This window comes from Bos javanicus, chromosome 15 (genome assembly GCF_032452875.1).
Source record: "Bos javanicus breed banteng chromosome 15, ARS-OSU_banteng_1.0, whole genome shotgun sequence".
Taxonomy (NCBI): Eukaryota; Metazoa; Chordata; class Mammalia; order Artiodactyla; family Bovidae; genus Bos; species Bos javanicus.
In genome coordinates this window covers 39,457,091-39,475,933 of record NC_083882.1, presented here as the reverse complement: position 1 = coordinate 39,475,933, position 18,843 = coordinate 39,457,091, and the positions used below count along the sequence as shown (strand labels likewise).

The window sequence follows — 18,843 nt, the reverse complement described above, 5'->3', positions numbered from 1 at the left end:
GAGATTTCTGACAGCACAGTGGGTCTTTGGAAGGCATTTTTGGTTGATAGTGACTCTGGCTCACCACGGCTCTCCCTCCTTCACAGCCCATGGCTGGCATCTGGCAGCTCTTGCCGACTGCCCTGTGGTTCGTGAGCAAAGGATGCCAAAGATGAATGCGCCGGATTGACTAACTATTGCTGGCTAGTGCAAGTGGTGGTGGTGGGGGTGGGGGGTTTGGGGGAAGAGAAGAATGATGAAACAATTGCTCTGGGTCAGTTTCTCAGAAAGTGACAGGGTGGTTGGTAGCCTGCTGCATTTTCATGTTGATGCCCATCAAGATCTCCTTACGAAAGCCTGTCTTGAAGTCATGGTCCTGATAACAATGCCATGCACCTCTCATGTGTGATTTACAAAGCAGTTTTTACCTCTGTTGTCTTGTCTAGTCTTAACCACAACCTTACAAGGAGAGGTGTTACAAAGTCTCGTTTTGCATACTGGAAATATATAAAGAACTTAAACTACTGTCCAGGGTCCCGAAGTTAGTCAATGGCAGAGTCAGGCTTAAACACCACTTTTCTGACAACTTCTACTCTCTTCCCAAGTTCCTCTTCACTTACTCTGTTGGAGACATTCTTAAATGTTCTGATTTACTATATTCAGAGGCCAGCAGGAATTATTAGGGTGAAGTATGTTGTGTTGCGGAGAAGGCAATGGCACCCCACTCCAGTACTCTTGCCTGGAAAATCCCATGGATGGAGGAGCCTGGAAGGCTGCAGTCCATGGGGTTGCTGAGGGTCGGACACGACTGAGCGACTTGACTTTCACTTTTCACTTTCATACATTGGAGAAGGAAATGGCAACCCACTCCAGTGTTCTGGCCTGGAGAATCCCAGGGATGGGGGAGCCTGATGGGCTGCCGTCTATGGGGTCACACAGAGTCAGACACGACTGAAGCAACTTAGCATAGCATAGCATGTTGTGTTGCACACTATGCTGTTACTGAATCCAAATAAGTAGATAGTCATGTGATTGGTTGTTGTGTTTGGTTTAATTGATTTGCACCTACTTTCAGTGGTACGGAACACACATAGATCTTCTGTGGTGTATTATTGGACCATCAGCTCTTCTAGCTTTAGAAGTCCCAAGGCTTTAAGAGATGATAAAACGTGGAGTTTACATAATTTCTTTACAAAGTTGACCAGTGAGTTCTTGGTTGGGAACACACGCTCTCATTATCACATTGTTTCCATGGAGAAATGAGTCTTGATTCACGTGATTTCAGCTCTCTGTGCCTTTTCTAGGAATGGAGTGAACTGCTTTAGGAGAGAGGACTGGTTGTGTTATCACTTAGAGATCTCTCCCCTCCTGTTACTACAGGAGGCAGGTTTGTTTTTCTGGGCCCTCTCGATTTTCCTGTGACCTGAACATAAGTCATCTTTGAGATAATTTCATTTGAAGTAATTTCCTTTTTGAAAGGTTTTCCATGAAATAAACCTGAATGCAATACTTACCACACAGTTTTGAACATCCCCTTTAAGGTATTTCATCAGAGACAAAGGGCTTTGCCAAGAGAATGTAGAACTGATTTCACTTAAGCTTTTTGTATCGATTGGGACACAGAGCACATTCCTGTCTTAGGGAGATCCACAGGCACGTTGGCTGAATTTGGGTGGAAGCTGGCTTCTTTCACATACGCCAGTTTAGAGTAGATAGTGATCCAGTCCCACTGCCTTCAGTGCGTGCCTTCCACTTGGTCGCTGACGGTGGAAGCCTTGCTTTGTACCATCTCCCAGGGGAAGAGGATCAAGGAGTCATACATGCAGTCATCTTAAGGGCAAGACCTGGAAGTCGCTCGTTCTTTTATCCCAGTGGCCAGAACTTAGTCATATGGCTACATTTACCTGCAAAGGAAGCTGAGGGAGCTCTCAGGAGTACAGCAAAATCTACTTTTCGGGTAGAAAGGAGACTGAACAATGGAGGAGGCTAGCAGTGTGCTACAGGGTGGGAAGGAGCGAATGGGGTCTGCAGCTCGTACCAGGAAAGCTGGGAAGGTACCCGAGTCCAGAGTCAGAATCTAAGAAGACTCCCAGAAACCAGGATACACACAGCCATTTAGTGATCAGGGGAACGCATTGCTCAGAAACTGGGCAGCCAGGTAGAACCCAGGTGCTGCAGGGAGTATGAGTAATTTAGAAGACTTCAGTTGACAGTAAAGAAATTCACCAGCAGAAAGAGCCCTGGATGAGGAGTCAGAAACCCTGGATTTGAGTATAGCTCTTCCGTGTCATAACCTGGGATAAAATAATCCAGTGAATGTTCAGTTTATCCGTCTAGAATATGGGAACAGTAGTGGTGACCTTTCTATCTCCCAGGCTTAGGGTGAGGATGATGGACGCGGAAGTGCTCTGCGAACTGCAGCTCCATGGCAGTGGGCACAGCATCTGTGTTATTCACCTTTGTGTCCCTAGCATCCAGCCCAGTGCCTGGCATGGACACATTTGTTCAATGAGGTGTGAACTAGTATGAGAGGTGGAAAAAATGCATTGTGCTACAGAGCTCCTGAGCTTGGACGGTCTTCTCTGCTAGGTGGAACAGTTCTTCTACTCTCCACTGGCCAAGACCTTGGACCTACATGTAAAACCAGGTTCCTCACCAGGATGCAGGCAGACAGTAGGACAGCTCCCAACCGGGAAGCGTATGACACATAATATGTCCTTTGCAGGGTGATTTGTTTACTCCACAGTTTAGGTCACAGAATATGGCAAAACTGGAGATAAGACTTTCATTTGATGTCACGGTCCATGAATGTGAACTGATCATTTTTAAATGGTTTAGTTCACCTGCAGATTGGAAGATAAAACTTTACCAACACCACTAAAACTTGATTTTTTGCTTCATAATAATAAGATCCAGTTATAAAATTCTTCTGTTGATTTGAAAAAATGTGTGGCTTTAAAAAAACATTTCTTGAAAATATGGTATAGGTAAGAGGATATAAAGATGAATTTAATGTTTCTGTCTTATGGGCCATTGTTAAAATCACGATCTTAACAATCATGATTTTTTTTTTTCCTTTGCTAGTAAGGAAATGGGGACTCAATGAAATAATCAGTTTTGCTTTTTTTTTTTAACTTCACAAATGAATAACTTTTATTCATTGTGTTATTTAATTTGTATATTCACTAAGGGTGGACTTCTTTCTTGGAACCCAATGAAGTATTTTTAATGAACTTTACTGGCAAAAGTCAGGAATTGAAATTGTATTCACAGTATGCCCTCAACTGTGTTAAAATTTCATTCATAGAAGGAGGGAAATACACCAGAGTGTTAACAGTGGCTCTCATCTTGTGGAATTATAGGTAATTTTTATTCTCATCATCTTCTCTGCAGTTTCCTATTTTTCAACAATGAGCATGCATTACTTTTATAGTCATAAAGGGCCAGTTAAAAATTAGTCCCACAAATTAATACTCTCCAGCCAAATCAAATTAATGCAGACCTATCCAGCTTATTTTCTGACTGAGGCATTTAGGAACTTGTTATAAAGAGGATGTTTTCCTTCTGGAAATTAACATACAAAGCTAAGTGTTTATAATGTGTTAGGCAAGATGTCCTGAGTAAAGTGGTCATGATTCCAGCTTGTAACTCATCTAGCCCGGCATTTTTCATGATGTGCCTTGAATTAGCTGGCCTTTATTATGGTCATCAAAGGAGATGAATTTTGCAGGTTTCCCACTCGCTGTGTGTTTTGTTTTTTTTTCCTGTCCTATACTCCTGTGTGCCTCAGGTACCTCTGAGGCTATTACTCTGGGATTGAGCAGCCCTGTCCTGTGTTCTCTCAGGACCCTTCCGTTTCTAGCGTCCCCTCCATCTGCTCGTGACTTTGTAGATTTGGTTGTGGCTTCTTTCCACCACCGTTTTTAAAGAGTGATTGTTATTCTTTTCCCTGTAGCAGCTTCCTCTTTCTCCTCGTGGCTCAGGTGCATGGTCTGAGCCGTGCTCCTGGAGTGCAGTGGGGAGGATGAGTCAGGACGGCCAGGGCGGAGTAGGGGCCCTGAGCTAGCTGAGAGCTTTGGGGGAGGCACTAAGTGGTCCATCCAGCACTTAGCTCACTCCTGGCAGGACAGGTTCAGCCTCAGCTCTTCGAGATGAGTGCTTGGTGTTTGAAGCCAGGCAGTCCCCAAGCCGTGTATTCAGCTACGGTCCTGCAGTGTGGTAGCCACTGCTGTAGATGCTGGCTGGGGGCACAGTGATGAGCAAGGCATACCTGGCCTCTGTCCCTGAAGCTTTCATTCGGGTGGGAGAAACAGTTCACAGAGAAATAAGTGATAAAGATAATTACAGATTGTAAGTACAGCCCCGGAGGTGCCCCCATTTGTAGTAGAGCAGGAAGGTCTGGTGTTGGGATGCTTCCAAGGCCAGCCTCTTTCTGCATCCTCAGTTCTTACTGGTGCAGAAGGAGGAGATGACAGAGACCTCTGAGCTGCTTCTCCCATTCTGTCAGCCTGGGCCAGCCAGCGTCCACAGGTGGAGGAAGCAAAAGTTGAAGGCATGAACTAGGGGCTGGCTCTTTTGCCCCTCCCCTTTCCATTGTCTGGATTACCCAAGTGCATGTCCATCCTTTCTGAACAGTGATGAGCCAGTTTGCACACAGGAGTCTAGATTTATGCATGCCCGAACTTTTGTCTAAAGACAGGCTTACATTTTCTCCATAATTCTCAACTTGGAATGAGGACCAGCTTCTCGTTGTCCCTTCAGTGGGACATTGGGCTATTACCTTCAGGAAACTGGTTTCAATTAACTTCACTGGGTTTCCCCATCATCCAGCCACCCCCAGTCCTTTTGCTAACAGCTGAGTCTGACCTTTGCATGCATTTGGAAGAATTCACTGAGCCGTTGTTACCCTTTCTGAAACTCTTGATGACCAACTCTCGCAGGACCTTTCCGCCTCACTACACACTTGGTCTTAGGCTGCCCAGAAATGCTTGGAGGTGGGCAAGTGAAAACAGTTTTCCTGAACATCCTTGTTGAGTCGTCTTTTGTATTTGATTTCTCTGTCAGGGTAGGACTCAGCCATTCGTCCTGCTCTTTGTGTCCCCTCCTTTTGAAAACCGGGACACACAGGTCCCTCACCCCCGTGGAGACTCAGCCTCGTTCCTCCACAGACGTTAGGACTGCTTTTCTGACCCTACTTCTCCCATCTTCCTGCACAAAGAACAAAGCCTTTGAAGCTTTTCTCATGCCTGTTTGATGCAGTACAGAAAACCAGGAGGTTATCTGCCTTCTGAAGGGGTCTGGGGACTCACTTGGCTTCCAGTGCACCCCCCACCCTCTCCCACCCACAGTGGTGCCGTTTAACCAGAGAAACAAGTCATTCATGCAGTGCTTAGCTAACACTCCTACCAGGGCCTCCTTGGGAGGCTCTTTGTTGCTAAATTCAGTTTTCCTGGGTGGGTGGGTGGGTGGGGGAGAGCTTGTTACTATTCTCATTCTTTTGGTGTTGTTACCATTCCTTTAAAAATAGACCCACATACATGCATGTGTGTATGTTTATGTATCTCCTTCTACTCATCACAAAGGGCTTTGCAGTGAGTTGAGCCTCAGGAGGCCTGGCTGGCTCACATTTTGTAAAGTTTTGTTTAAGCCTTAGCTTCATAATTTTCCCTAGTTTCTGAGATAGCGCTGGATCCACTGTATTAGGCCTCCAGGAAAGAATACAGTCATTGGCTCCACCCCTTGAGTTCACAGTCTTGGGGAGGAAAGCCTTTCACTACCTGCCTAGTGCCTGCGATTCTGTCCTGCTCACACAGCTCTTAGACATCATCCACACGGAGAATGTTGTCCAGAGCGCTGGGGACTCAGGGACAAGGCACCTCTTATAGTCTTTCCAGCCCGGGCATATCTGCAGACCTCTTTCTCCTTGGCCACAGTGTGGTAAAGTGCCTCCAGTTTGCTCTGAAGTAAGCAATATTATTTTAAAAAGTTGAATCTCAAAGCTGCCCCCAGGTGGTCCGAATGGCTGCCATCTCCTCTTGCATTTTGATGGATTAATAGGGTCTCACTGGCCACACCTGCTGAAGAGGGAGGAGGAAGGGGTCCTCCATCTTCCAGGGCCAGGCCTGGATGAGGCTGCAGGGATGAGGGAGTCATCCCTTCATTCGACATCAACTGAGGGTCTACTGGTCGCCTGGCACAATGGGAAGCCGCTGGAGTGCTGAGAGCAAGAAACTAGTATCTAATCTCTGTTGTTCAAGGACTCTTCTGATTGTCTGTAGACTGAGGTAGGGATGACAGGCGTGGAGAGGGAGATGGGTTGGGCGGTGGTGGTTCTGGTTTGGGCAACGGTGCTGGCTTGGACACTGCTGGTAGGCAGCCGTGTGGGAGTGGCCAGGGCACAGACAGGCCTCACTAGCTGCCCTGGCTATTTGCCCCAATGTGCCAGCCCTGCCTCAACCTTCCCCAGACCATGAGCCTGTCCTTCCCCAAGTATGCCAGCCCTGCCAGTCTCCTGTTCCATGGCTGATGCTATTCACTCCCCCTGGAATGTTCTCATCCCCTACTTCCCACTCCTGGCCAGTCTGCCACTGCCTAGGCCAGAACCTTGGGCTAGTGACCAGATCTCTCTGGAGCCTAATCTCTTCATCTGTGAAAGAGTGAGCATTGCACCGGCCTCACGGGATTGTGAGGATGTGAGATACATAGTTGAGTGTGTTTATTACAAGTAGCCTCCCAAGCAGTCTCCTGCTTCCAGCCTGCCTCCTGACTGTACTCTTGGCCCATGATCCCAAGAAGAGGAGATCAGCTCAGGTCATGCCTCAGGCTCAGAGCCCTCTTGACAGCGGCTTCCTATCTCACTCAGAGGAAAAGCCTTCTCCTGGCCCACAGGGCTTCCTAGTACTTCTCTCACCTCATCTCCCACCCCAGGGCCTGGTGAGGATTTGAGCAGACTGGGTTCTGCATGACGCACTGTGGTGCGTGTGAGTTGCGCCTTCTTGAGTCGTGCAGTGCACAACATGTGTAGCTGTCCACCTCGATCCTGCCTGCCCCTCTCTCGCTTCTCTCCAGCCATTCTGGAGCCCTTGCTGTTCTTCAGACACACCAAACATGCTTCCTGTCCAAGCTCTTGCCAGTGAGCACCCCTGTGACCCAAATGCTCTTCCCTAGATACCCCTTTGGCTGTTCATTCAGCTTCTCCAGGTCTTTTCTCTAATGACACCCTGTGTAAAGTTGTACCACCCAGCATACTGCCCCACCCCCATGTTTCCCTTTTCCCTTTTTTGCTTTCTTTTTCCTCTTAGCTCTTATCACCATCTAACATATAACACATTTTACTTATCTGGTTTATTGTCTGTCTTTTTTCAACAGGATCTAGGTTCTGAGGGCCGCAAATTGTGTTTATTTTGTATTTATCTGGAGTGCCTAAATTAGAGCCTGACAGGTAGTCTGGTCCTAAATGAACGAGTGAGTTTGCGACAGAGCAAGTGAAGTGTCTGGCGCAGCGCTCAGCTTACAGTCAGCACCCAGTACGTGGGGACGGCTGTTGTGTTTCTTGTTGATTACCCCTCAGGGACCAGCTCACGTTCGGCTCTCTGTGAGCCCTTCCCCACCCCTTTCTCGGCTGAACTGAATCTTGCTGCCTCTCTTCCTTGCTTTTCTTCCCTCTGTGCCTTCTCTCTCTGGGTGGCATTTGTCATGCTGCATTAGTGGGGCTTATCTCACTCCTTTCCTTGTTTGACTTTGAATTCCTGCAACGCTAGTGTGTCTGAATTTGTGTCTTTGTGCCCTTTGCCTGCCATTTGGCACAGAATAGGAGCTCAGGAAGTGCTTACTGCAAGTGGGATGCTCTTGAATATGCCAAGATCCTTACCAGCTGTCCTGGCTCCAGCATCACTGCCTAACGATCTGTTCCCAAGGAGAGAGGTCAAGGGAGAATTTGACAATTGCTTAAATGACGGACTCTCTGATGGTGTGTTGCAAGTAGATCTGGGGAGAGAAGGCCCTCCTGTGCATAGCCCTTTGGATAACAGTGTCAGGATGAGCTGCTTGTTCCATATTTGAGATCCTGGCTCTTTGGCTACTTAGACCCCAAAGGGTTGGGTTCTTTCCGTGAAGATCAGTGTATTTGGAAGAAAAAAATGAGAGAAAGCTTCAGCTGGTGCTTAGGGGCATTTGGGTGGCAAGGGGAGCATGCCTTCTGAAGGTGGCGTAAGGAACGAGCCCCTGCTTAACCTGGGGAAGGGAGTGGGTGCCTTAGGAGCCCTGGTCAGGTAGGTGGTTTGGGCTCCACGAGGGAGACCTTACATGCTAGGCAGGGAGTTTGGTCTCTTGTATTGGCAGGAGATGTTCAGATTGGGGATTCTAGTGGAGGTAGGGGTAGGAGTCAAGGGGGATGGGAGCTGTGGAGGGGAGCTCTGGAGTCTTTCTCGTGTCCAGAGATGGTCCTGTGGGACCCACAAGGTGGCACAGCAGTGCTGGAGGTCATGGCTTCAGGGACCAGCAGTGATACCCACAGGGCAGTGAGCTTCAGCTGAACCAACAAAGTGCAGGAGGCTGAGGGGTTAGAGGCAGGGGTTTGGCATGGGCTGGGGTACAGGAGGGGGCAAAGTAAGAAAATCTCAATTAACAGGGCCAGAGGGGCTGGTGGTAGGAAGAGGAGAAGCCTGGGCACGGGGCAGGGGCCTGCTGAGGAGTAGAGAATGGAAGATGGGAAAGGCACCCCAAAGCCAAGGTGTCACTTCAGGAATTCCATCCCAAAGCGGGCAAGGGGAATCGAACCCTTCCATTGCAGAATGAATCAATCCCTGCCTGAGAGAACAACTTTGAAACCCCTGAAGCCTTGGCCTTTCCACAGTGTGGCCCCTGAGGGCCTCTTCATATCCCTCTTTGGGGGCTGTTGTTGGTGTCCTGGGGCCTTCCTGCCCTGATCTGGTTGGCTCACCTGGTCATAGTCCATTGCTTCTTTGTCATCGTGCAGGGCCAGTTGGTCTGACTTGTCAGTTGTCTGGCACCAAGTTGCTCTGCGGAAGAGCTATAAACCCAGAGACAGGCAGGCTTAGATTCAAGTGTCAGCTCAGCCCCTAACTCTCTGTGTGGCCTTGGCTAAGATACTTGTTCTCAGGGGGCTCAATTTCTTTATCTGCCAGGCTATCAGCAAACAAGCTAAATCCCTGGGTTCTAGGCTAGAGCCCCTTAAATCCCTCCTGCCTTGGGGCAGGATTAGCCTCAGAGGATTGGAAAGGGCTGAGCCTTCTGGTGGGAGCCCCGTGGAAAGGCCAAGGCTTGACTTTAAGCATCTTAGGGCTTTGAAACTTGTTCTCTCACCCAGGGATTGATTCATTCTGCAATGGAAGGGTTCCCGTTCCCATTCCCCTCGTGTGCTTTGGGATGGAATCCTGAAATAACTTTGGCTTTGGGGCACCTTTCCCCTCGTCTGTTCTCTACTCCTTAGCAGGGATCCTGCCCCATGCACAAGCTTCTCATCTTACCACCAGCCCCACTGGCCCTGTTAACTGAGATTTTCTCTTAGCCTTCCCTTAACTTTCCTTGCTTCTGACTTCAAACTCTGGGCCTTGTCTGCCCAGCTGGGGCAACCTTAGTGGCAAGAACACACATCCTACACTTAGCATCCCATTTCCTCTTAAGACAATACTTTCAGCCTTTTTCCACATGGCTCCCTCATTCCAACATGCTTCTTTAAGATGGCTGTGTAATATTCTATTAAGGGAATGCCTTCATTAAGCCATGAGTTTGTTATGGGGCATTTTGATTACTTCTAATTTTTGCTCTTTCCGCTAATGCTGCATTAAGCCATCTTTGTATATTACAGAATCGTTTCATTAGGTTGGCATTTATCTAGCTAATGGCGATGGCCCAAGATTAGATAAAGAATCAGATTTTTTTTTTTCCAAGAAGAATATCCTGAGAATATATTCAAATTTTACTTTAAATGCTAGAAAGGTCTTTGTCGTGTTTTCCATGATTGAAGAAGCAGGGTAACGGTAATGTGAGATTGGACGTAAGGAAAAGGCTGTGTATTTACAAGTAATACATGGCTTGTTTGTTCTTATGGAGGTGAGCCCCATACATCCTCTTAAGGAGTAATCTGCCTGTAGAAAATTGAGGAATTATGTGTCCGTGTATCTTTGGCATTTTGTTTAAAACAATAACAAAATAAACAATGATCTCTTCTTGAGGATGTTTTAGAGAAATAGCCTAAAACAAGAAAAAGTGAATAGGATTTTTGAGGCAGAAACCATGTCTGCCTAAGACAGAGTGAGCCTGTCTTCTTCGCAGTGGAAGCAGATTGCCAACTTCCTGAAAAGGTTTTGGCTTTTTGTTGGCCACTCTTGCCTGGAAAATCCCATGGATGGAGGAGCCTGGTAGGCTGTAGTCCATGGAGTCGCTAAGAGTTGGACACAGCTGAGCGACTTCACTTTCACTTTTCACTTTCATGCATTGGAGAAGGAAATGGCAACCCACTCCAGTGTTCCTGCCTGGAGAATCCCAGGGATGGTGGAGCCTGGTGGGCTTCCCTCTGTGGGGTCGCACAGAGTCGGACACGACTCAAGCGACTTAGCAGCAGCAGCAGTAAATGGCTAGAATGAAACAGAGAAACAGATGTCACTCACTTGGTCCCTCGTATTCTTTGTAACTTGACATCTGTATTGGGGTGATGGGGAAGGCTTCCTCCGTCCTGCTGATCTGTTGTTGATTTGGTCTCTGTTGATTGTTATATAGACCCAGGCTCCAGACTTTGCATTTCAACATAATCCAGCAAATGTTGACTGAGTCTTTACAGTGAATAAAGTTACAGGGGATAAAAACTTGGGAAGAAAAAAACCCAATGCACCCCTGTTTCTGAGGAGCTTATGAACTGGGAGTGGGATGGTAAGACAAGTCTAAAATTAATGACTGCTCAGACTTCCCTGGTGGTTCAGGTGTTAAGAATCCACCTGCTGATGCAGGAGACACAGGTTCGATCCCTGGCTGGGGAAGATTCCACATGCCTCAGGGCAACTAAGCCGTGTGCCACAACTACCCACCCTGTGCTCTAGGGCCCATGCTTTGCAACAGGAAAAGCCACTGCAATGAGAAGCCTGCTCACCGCAACTGGAGAGTAGTAGCCCCTGGTTGCCACAACTAGAGAAAACCCACGTGCCAGCAAGAGACCCATCTCAGCCAGAAATAAATAAAAATTTTAAAAAACTAAAATAAAATTAATGATTACTCAAGAGAGATTAAGAAGAGGGCTCTGGGAGAAGTCAGCCCGACCCTGTTAGAGAAAGGAGGTATTCCATCTCATTGGAAAGCTGGGGTGGGGGGTTACAGAAAGGTGTTTAAGAGTGGTTACTCCTGCCAGCACCCTAAGGACTGGCTGAAATAGTGCCTGGACATATCCAGCGAAGATAAAAGGCCTGAGTAGAGGAAACTGAGGCAGAAGGACAGGGTATATGTTTGGGGTTTGGCTTAAACAGTGGCTCGTGTAATAGCAGTCATTGCCAGCACATTATGGAGTGTATCAGGTGTGAGGCATGGTTCTAAGAACTTTCTCTCTCTATTAGCTCATTTAATCCCTGCAGTGACCCAAATGAGGTCTTTTATAATCATCTCCATTTTACAGATGAATGGATAGACATAAAACAGTTTATTAACTTCCTAAGACCATAGTGTTATACAACTGAGACCAGACCCAGTTGGTCTGGCTCCAGAATATCTGCTTCTAACCAGAAGGCTGTCCTGCCTCCCATATAGAGGAAGAACATACATGAATTAGACAGGTGGGTAGACACCATATTTTAGAGGCTTGGGGTACCAATGTTTAGAGATGCAGACGTGGGAGAGGGGCCAGAGATGGACATGAAAGGGATCATGGTGGTGGGTTCGGGGGAGTTTGGTGAGAGCTGTGGACGGAGCCTCAGGAAGAAGGAGCTTCAAGGAGGGGTTTGTCAACAAGGCAGAGAGTTCCAGGAGGTGAGATCTGAGGGCATGTCTGAGCCAACCAGAAAGCCTAGAGGGCCTGTGTGGAGGGGTCGGCCAGGCTGCAGACACAGGAGTGTCAGCCCGGGCTCTCCTGACACAGTGCTGTTCGCTCCAAGGAGGCTCTGTATTCTGAAGATGGCGAAGCAAGTGCAGGCACTGGGTATCATTGCCTGTATCTTCTTATTGGTAGAGAGAGGCAGTCGTGACAGAGAGGGCAGGTGAGAGCTGGCACGGCTAATTTGGCAAACCCAGTGGCTTTTCTGCAGCCTAATGATTTCTGAAAGCTATTTGCTATGCTCACGCATAAGTGTGACTGCCTCATCTGAATGCTGCAGCAATCGCTGTTTTTCCTGGAAAATTGGGCCCATGTGGGCTCTGTGTGTGGTTTATTTGAGTTCCATTTTTATAGCCTTATTACCTTGTCCTCATGATGCAAGAGGCCTCTCTCTTCTCAAGCTTTGCTGTGAAAATTGTTTCTTAAAAGGCACAGAGTGATCTCTCATCACTGGGGTAGTGCTCTCTCCAGAGCAATGCTTTTCTGCAGACTCGACACACATTTTTCATCACCCCTGACACCAGTTGTCATGTTTTTCTGATCGTTTGCAGTTTACTGAGAACTTTCAGGCAGCTCTTGAATCTCACTACCTAGGTGTTTGCCACAATTTCTTCTAGAAGACTTTGTGCATGTAAATATCTGTTCAGTTCCTTCCTCTCAGGGCCTGACACCCAGTCTTGTCCTCTGGCCTTGAGTTGACAATGTTGGTAATTAGCATTTATGGAGCCTGAGCTATTTCTAGGCACTGCACTAAAAGATTTATATTCATGATCTTAATTATTTCCAGTCTCTATAAAGAAAGTACTGTTACTTCCTCCCATTTTACAGATGAAGAAAATGAGTCTTGCAGAGGGAGAGTAACTTGCCCCAGGTCACACAGTAAATGGCAGAGCAGGCCTCCACCCAGGTCTTTCTGACCTTGGAGCCCATGTAGTCCCATTCATTCATTTATTCATTCATTCAACCACACAGGATTGTTGTTACAACTTGCCAAGCACTATTCTAGACCCAGGGGATACAACAAGGGGAAAAGAAAAGCAAAAATTCCTGCCTTTAGCTTACATTCGTATTTGGAGAGATAGGGGAACAAAAACCAAAATATACAGTATGTTGTATGGTAATAAGGACTCTGGGGAAAAACAAAGTAAGGTGGTCAGCTAAGAAGCGTTGGGAGGATTTTAAATAGAGTAATCGAAGGCCTCATTGAGAAGGAGACAGTTAGTTCAGATAGCAAACAGACATCCCGAATCTCAGTGTGTCAACTCAAGAAAACTTTTATTTCTCATAGAGAAAAGTTCCAGTGGGGCTGCTCCTGGTTAGCAGGCATCCTTCCTGATGGGTGTTGAGGGACCCATACTCCTTCTATCTTGTGTCTCTGTCAAGGCCCTCAGATTCCTTTCCATTCAGCTGAAAAAGAGAGAGGACTTTGGGGACGTTTTTACAGGCCAGTGTGGAAGACGCCTTGCATCCCTCATACTCAGAACTCAGTCACATGTGTACTCCTGACTGCAAGGGAAGCTGGGAAATGTAGTCCAGCCATGTGCTTACAAGTAAAAGGAAATGGATTTTGGTGAACTCATAGAATGTGGGCTTCCCTGATGGCTCAGCAGGTAAAGAATCCACCTGTAATGCAGGAGACACAGAAGATGTGGGTTTGATCCCTGGCTTGGGAAGATCCCCGGAGGAGGAAAATGGCAACCCACTCCAATATTCTTTCCTGAAAAATCCCATGAACAGAGAAGCCTAGAGGGCTGAAAAATCTTGTGAACAGAGGAGTCTGACAGGCTCGCAAAGATGGATAAGCTCCTAGTATAGTGTAGAGTGAATGAGGTGAAGAAGTTGGTCATGGGTTTAACTGGGGAAGACAGTCAGGCTTGGGAACAGCGGGTAAAGGTGGACAGAGTGGCTGGGGTGGAGTGAGGAGAAGGTGAAGACGTGGTGGAAAGTGAGGGCAGAGAAGTAAGGGGGCCCGGCCACCAAGGTCATTGTCAGGACCTGGTTGCTTTGTGAGTGACAGGGACTTCAGCGTTTTGAAAGAGGAATGGCATGATCTGAGTCATATCTTGAAAGGCTCACTGTGCTGTGTTGAAGGAGGACTCAGGGAGAGAAGTTGAGTCTGTTGGCATTATCCAGTGAGTGATGAGAGCAGCTAGGTCCCGAGTGGAGGAGGTGGTGGTGGAGATGCTGGGAAGTGGTTGGATTTGAGCTCTGTTCTGAAGGTAGAACAGGTTTTGCTGTAGAATGGGTGGTGGGGTGGGACCGAAAGAGAGGACTCAGGATGGTTCTGAGATTGTGGCTTTTGCTTAATGACTATTAGACTCAACTTTCAACCCTTAGAAGTAAAAAGAGGGGAAGAGTTTTTGGAAAAAGGTATCCAGACACCCTCTGGGCCTGACCTATCTCTCATAGCCTCTTCTTCTCCACAGTACTTCCTTCAGCACAGATAGGCAGTTCTTTTTCACAATGAGCTTTTAGACAGCGCGACTGGGGGAACATCTGTGGTTCCTCTCAGCACAGAGTCCGGAGGGGACAGCACTGTCAGGGGTCTCATGTCATTACCGGGGGTCTTCGGGCTGAGCCTCAGGGCCCCTCCCTCAGGCTGATGTGGAAGGCGCCCAATTTCCCTCTGCGTGATAGAGAGGAGCCTGCAGAAGCCATTTCCAATCCATGCTGTGTAATGTAAGAATATAACTGTTTTGGAGTGGGAGCAGAAACAGCTTCCCTGGTTCTTGGCAATCATGACCTGCCAAGGCAGAAATGAGAGAGGGAATTTTTTAGTGGACGATGCTCCCACTAGGAGCATAAAGGGAAAGAAAGTCTATCTTAAACAGAGCAGAGTATGAGCTGTGGCAACAAATATTGCCTGTCTTCTAGGTGCTGGGCACTGGCTCAGTATTTTGGTTTCATTGGAGAGGGAAACAAATATATACTGTTCCTGCCCTCCCGGCAGAGTAGACTAGAATGATTTGCTGCAAGAAATTATATTTACACCCAAGTATTCCTTTCTTTTTTTTTTTAGTGATTGTAAATGATACTATATTTTTAATTTCAGTGTGCACATGTTCATTGCTAGTATACAGGAAAACAGTTGAATTTTTGTTTTTATTTTGTATCCTTCATCGTTGCTAAACTCACTCATTGGTCGTAGGCATTTTTTTTTTTTTCTTTTTTGGTTATATTCCTCAGGATTTTCTATCTGGACAGTCATATCATCTTCAAATAGAGATGACGGTTTTATTTCTTCCTTTCCGGTCTGTTTTATTTGCTTTTGTGGCCTCTGGTGCTGGCTGGGACTTGGAGCAGTTGGTTGAGTGAGAGTGCTAAGAGTGGGCAGCATCGTCTGTTCCTGATCTTGGGGGCAGCATTCAGTCTTTTCACCAGTAAGCGCGTGGTTAGCTGTAAATGTTTTTTTCAGATGTCATTTGCCCTTCGTTGTATGGGCATGGGTGGGACCATGGGCTATTCTGTGGTGTTGGCTGATATAGCGCAGTTATTATCTAAAAGTTGTCTGTCTTGCTGCAGGCAGCAAGCTTTCGTTGGATCCTTTTTGGTCTGTGCTTGTTGGCATCTCCAGGCTCTTCCATTCCAACTGCCACTGCCACAGTGTCCTTCCTCCAGGCCTGAGGCCCCTCGCTGGACTGCCTTCTTCACTCTGCCTTCAGAGTCTTCTCGCATTCGCTTTGTGTGTCCCGTGCAGGAGTTTTCGTTGTACACAGAAGGATGGGGAAAGTGTGTCTTCTTCATCCTCCTGAAGTGGAAGTGGTTGGAGAAACTAGAGGATTGGGTGGAAGCCAGTACGTGAAGGGCCTTTACATCAGGGTTTTGACTCTGTAGGTGGTAGAAGGGCTCTTGGAAGTTCATCTCTGCCACAGTGTGGAGGGATAGGGAAGGGGAGGGGCAGAGAGACCAGGAGGCTGGTACCTGAGCTCAGGGAGGAGAGGATGAGGTTCTGGACTGTGACAGCAGACATGGGGCAGAAAGAAGAAGGGGGAGTCCACGTGGGCCTTGAGGAAGTCTGAGAAGACCAGGTGAGTCTGAGATTTCTAGCTTGGGCAACTAGCTAGGAGATTGGGAAGGCAGGGGAGGGGTGTGAGTGTAACCCAGTGGGTATATGCTAGGCCTTTTAGAGCATGTCAGTAAGACTGGACTTGCTGTGCTTGCCTTCAGGGCTGACTTCACAGAGGAAGCCTGGCTGCTGTGTAAAAACCCAGGGAGCTCACGTTCTGGGCAGAGGAACCAATGTGGAGAAAGGCACAGATAGAGGAAACATCCTAGGGGGCCTGTTGGGACTCCAGCTCGTAGAGGCATGAGTGGGTAGTTACTGGTTCCATAACTGGGAAGGATGCTGGATGCTGTAGGAGTTCACAAAAGCAGGAGGTTCTGGAATAGGAGCTGACACTGCTGGTGATCCATCTGGCGCCTCCGGTTCATTGTGCGTTAGCATCAGCCTTTCCTACTGCAGACAGGCCTCCCTCCCTGGGGAGGCACCGCTGCTGATAGCCTCAGTATAGCAATTCCAGTGAAGGGAGAACTCCTTTCTCTGCGTTCATATATCAGTTCTAGAGAACGGCTCTGGATGGCCCAGCTTGGGTGATGTGCTTGGCCTTTGGGAGCGCTACAGCACAACTGGCTGTTGGGGGGCGAAGACTGCTCTAATCTGAGCTGGATAGATCACCCTGCCCGCCCCCCGCCCCCACTGGGTCAAGCAAGACCTTTTTAAGAAGAAAGCAGAATAAAAGTATCTAGGGAAGATAAAAAAAAGAGTATTTACTATGGTTTGTTGTAATATATTTTGAAGAATTTATCACATGGCAATGTAGGAACTCTGTGTGTGTGCTTAGACGTTCAGTCATGTCCTACTCTTGGTGACCCCGTGGACTGTAACTCCTCTGTCCATGGGATTCTTCTAGCAAGAATACTGGAGTGGGTTGCCATTTCCTCCTCCAGGGGTTCTTTCCAACCCAGGGATTGAACCCGTGGCTCCTATGTCTCCTGCATTGGCAAGTGAATTCTTTACCACTAGTGTTACCTGGGAAGCCCAGGAGCTCTTTGGAAAGTTATAAAGCAGGGGACTTGATCAAATTTAGGTTTTCTTAAAATTATCACTATATGAGGTTGTGGTTGAAAATCAGCCAGTGGGGTCCCCAAAGAGCTGGACCCGACTTGCGGCTAAACCATCAATGGGTAGATCTGGGGAGACTGGTTGAGAGGCTGCTGCTGTTGTTCTGAGGAGAACAGATAGGACCTGAGCTACTTCCAGTCCTTCAATTCTTATTTCATTTGGACTTCACCTCCAGCCACAGCATCAGGTACGCCAAGGAGAGAGAGAGAGTCTGGAGGAGACAATCAGGCAGACAGGGCATGGTGAGTGAAGGGGGCTTCAGGAGGACTCACCACCAGCACCGAGCGGGTAACAGCTGTTCTCCAGAAGGCTAACTTTCTCTTTGGAAACGAGTTATGAATTGGTGACAGACTCAACATGTCTTTCTTATGAATTCTTAAGAAATGTGAATGTTAATGGCTTCTTGTGGTATCCTAACTGGGAAAGTAAGTTGATTAATTATATTTTTCTCCTTTTAAGAAGTATCTTTTCTTTAAGGACTCAGATAATAGGAGATATATCAGGACTGCCAGTCATGAAATAGATGGTCGGGAGGGGACACTGGCTGGAAGACCCCCCCCTTGCCCATCAGCCTACCCCGGGGCCTGCCAGTCTACTTTGGAAACACTTGTCCCTTGGGCATTGTCCTTGCTGGGAAAGCTTATAAGACTTTTAACCAAAGAAGTGACATAATCTGTCTTACATCATAACAGACTCTCTCCTGTATTGAGACTAGGCTATGGGTGGAGGTGGCAGTGACACCAAACGCAGAAGCAGAGAGCAGGAGTACCAGTTAGAGGCTCTGGCAATAACCTAGGGTGGTGATGGTGGAGGAAGTGAGGAATGGCCACATTCTGAATATATTGAGTTGGCAAAAAAGTTCATTTGGGTTTTAACTAAGATGTTATGGAAAAACCCGAGCGAAGTTTTTGACCAACCCATTATTTTGAAGGTAAAAACCAGTTTTGGTGAGGATTGGAGAGAGAGAGAGAGATGAGAATGACTCCAAACCTCTGACCCTGGCAACTAGAAGATCAGGAGACCATGCCCTTACACTGAGATTGGTAAGATTCTGGGAAGAGCAGGTCTGGGGGAAGGTCAGGGGTCTATGTGAGGCGTGTCAAGTTTGATACATCAAACATCTCACAGAGACCTCCTCTCCACTTGACATCTTCCCTAAAGCAGGCAGTAGAATACACTAGCCAGGAGTCCAAACGAGAGACCTGCGCTTGGAGAGAAACCTGGGCATCCTTGATGTATAGGTGGTAGGAGACTAGGTGAGATCACCCAGGGGGCGATTGAAGGAATACAGAAAGGAGAACTATGATTCGAGCCCTGGGGCTTTCTGACATTAAGACGTGGGGAGATGAGGAAGAATCAGCAAAGGGAACGAGCAGCCAGCGAGTGAGGTGGGTGGAAAGCCTAGAACGCTAGCCTGGAAGCCAAGTGAAGAGAGATGTCAACAAGAGGGAGTGATTCACTGACTGCAGGAGCTATATGGGGAAGACACAGACTTGCCCGTCAGATCTAATAACATGGAGGACAAGCTAAATGCATGCTTCTGGACCCAAGTGCAGCCTTGCCAATAAGTAGTAGTTCCCGCCTTGAAGGAGAATACAAGTGTGCAAAAAGGGTCATTTAAGATTGGGGGAAATAGGTCTGAGAAAGATGTGAAGATAGTACCATGGGAGTCCAGCAGAAAGAGACAGTACTTCTGGCTTTTGTA

General features: G+C 47.5%; 1 protein-coding gene across 7 annotated transcripts in view; it reads left to right on the top strand.

Annotated features, from left to right (window-relative positions):
• BMAL1 (basic helix-loop-helix ARNT like 1) overlaps positions 1–18,843 on the top strand; it is a 107,987-nt gene that overhangs the window by 12,909 nt on the left and 76,235 nt on the right. For 2 of the 7 annotated variants that reach the window (XM_061440740.1, XM_061440742.1), the window contains exon 2: positions 18,070–18,181. The exons of 3 other annotated variants lie outside the window; for them this stretch is intronic. The gene's annotated coding sequence lies outside the window, so the exon portion shown is untranslated. Of the gene's footprint in view, positions 1–8,595; positions 16,045–18,069; positions 18,182–18,843 lie in introns of those variants that run through there. 2 more of the 7 variants (XM_061440739.1, XM_061440743.1) reach the window with 1 other exon arrangement.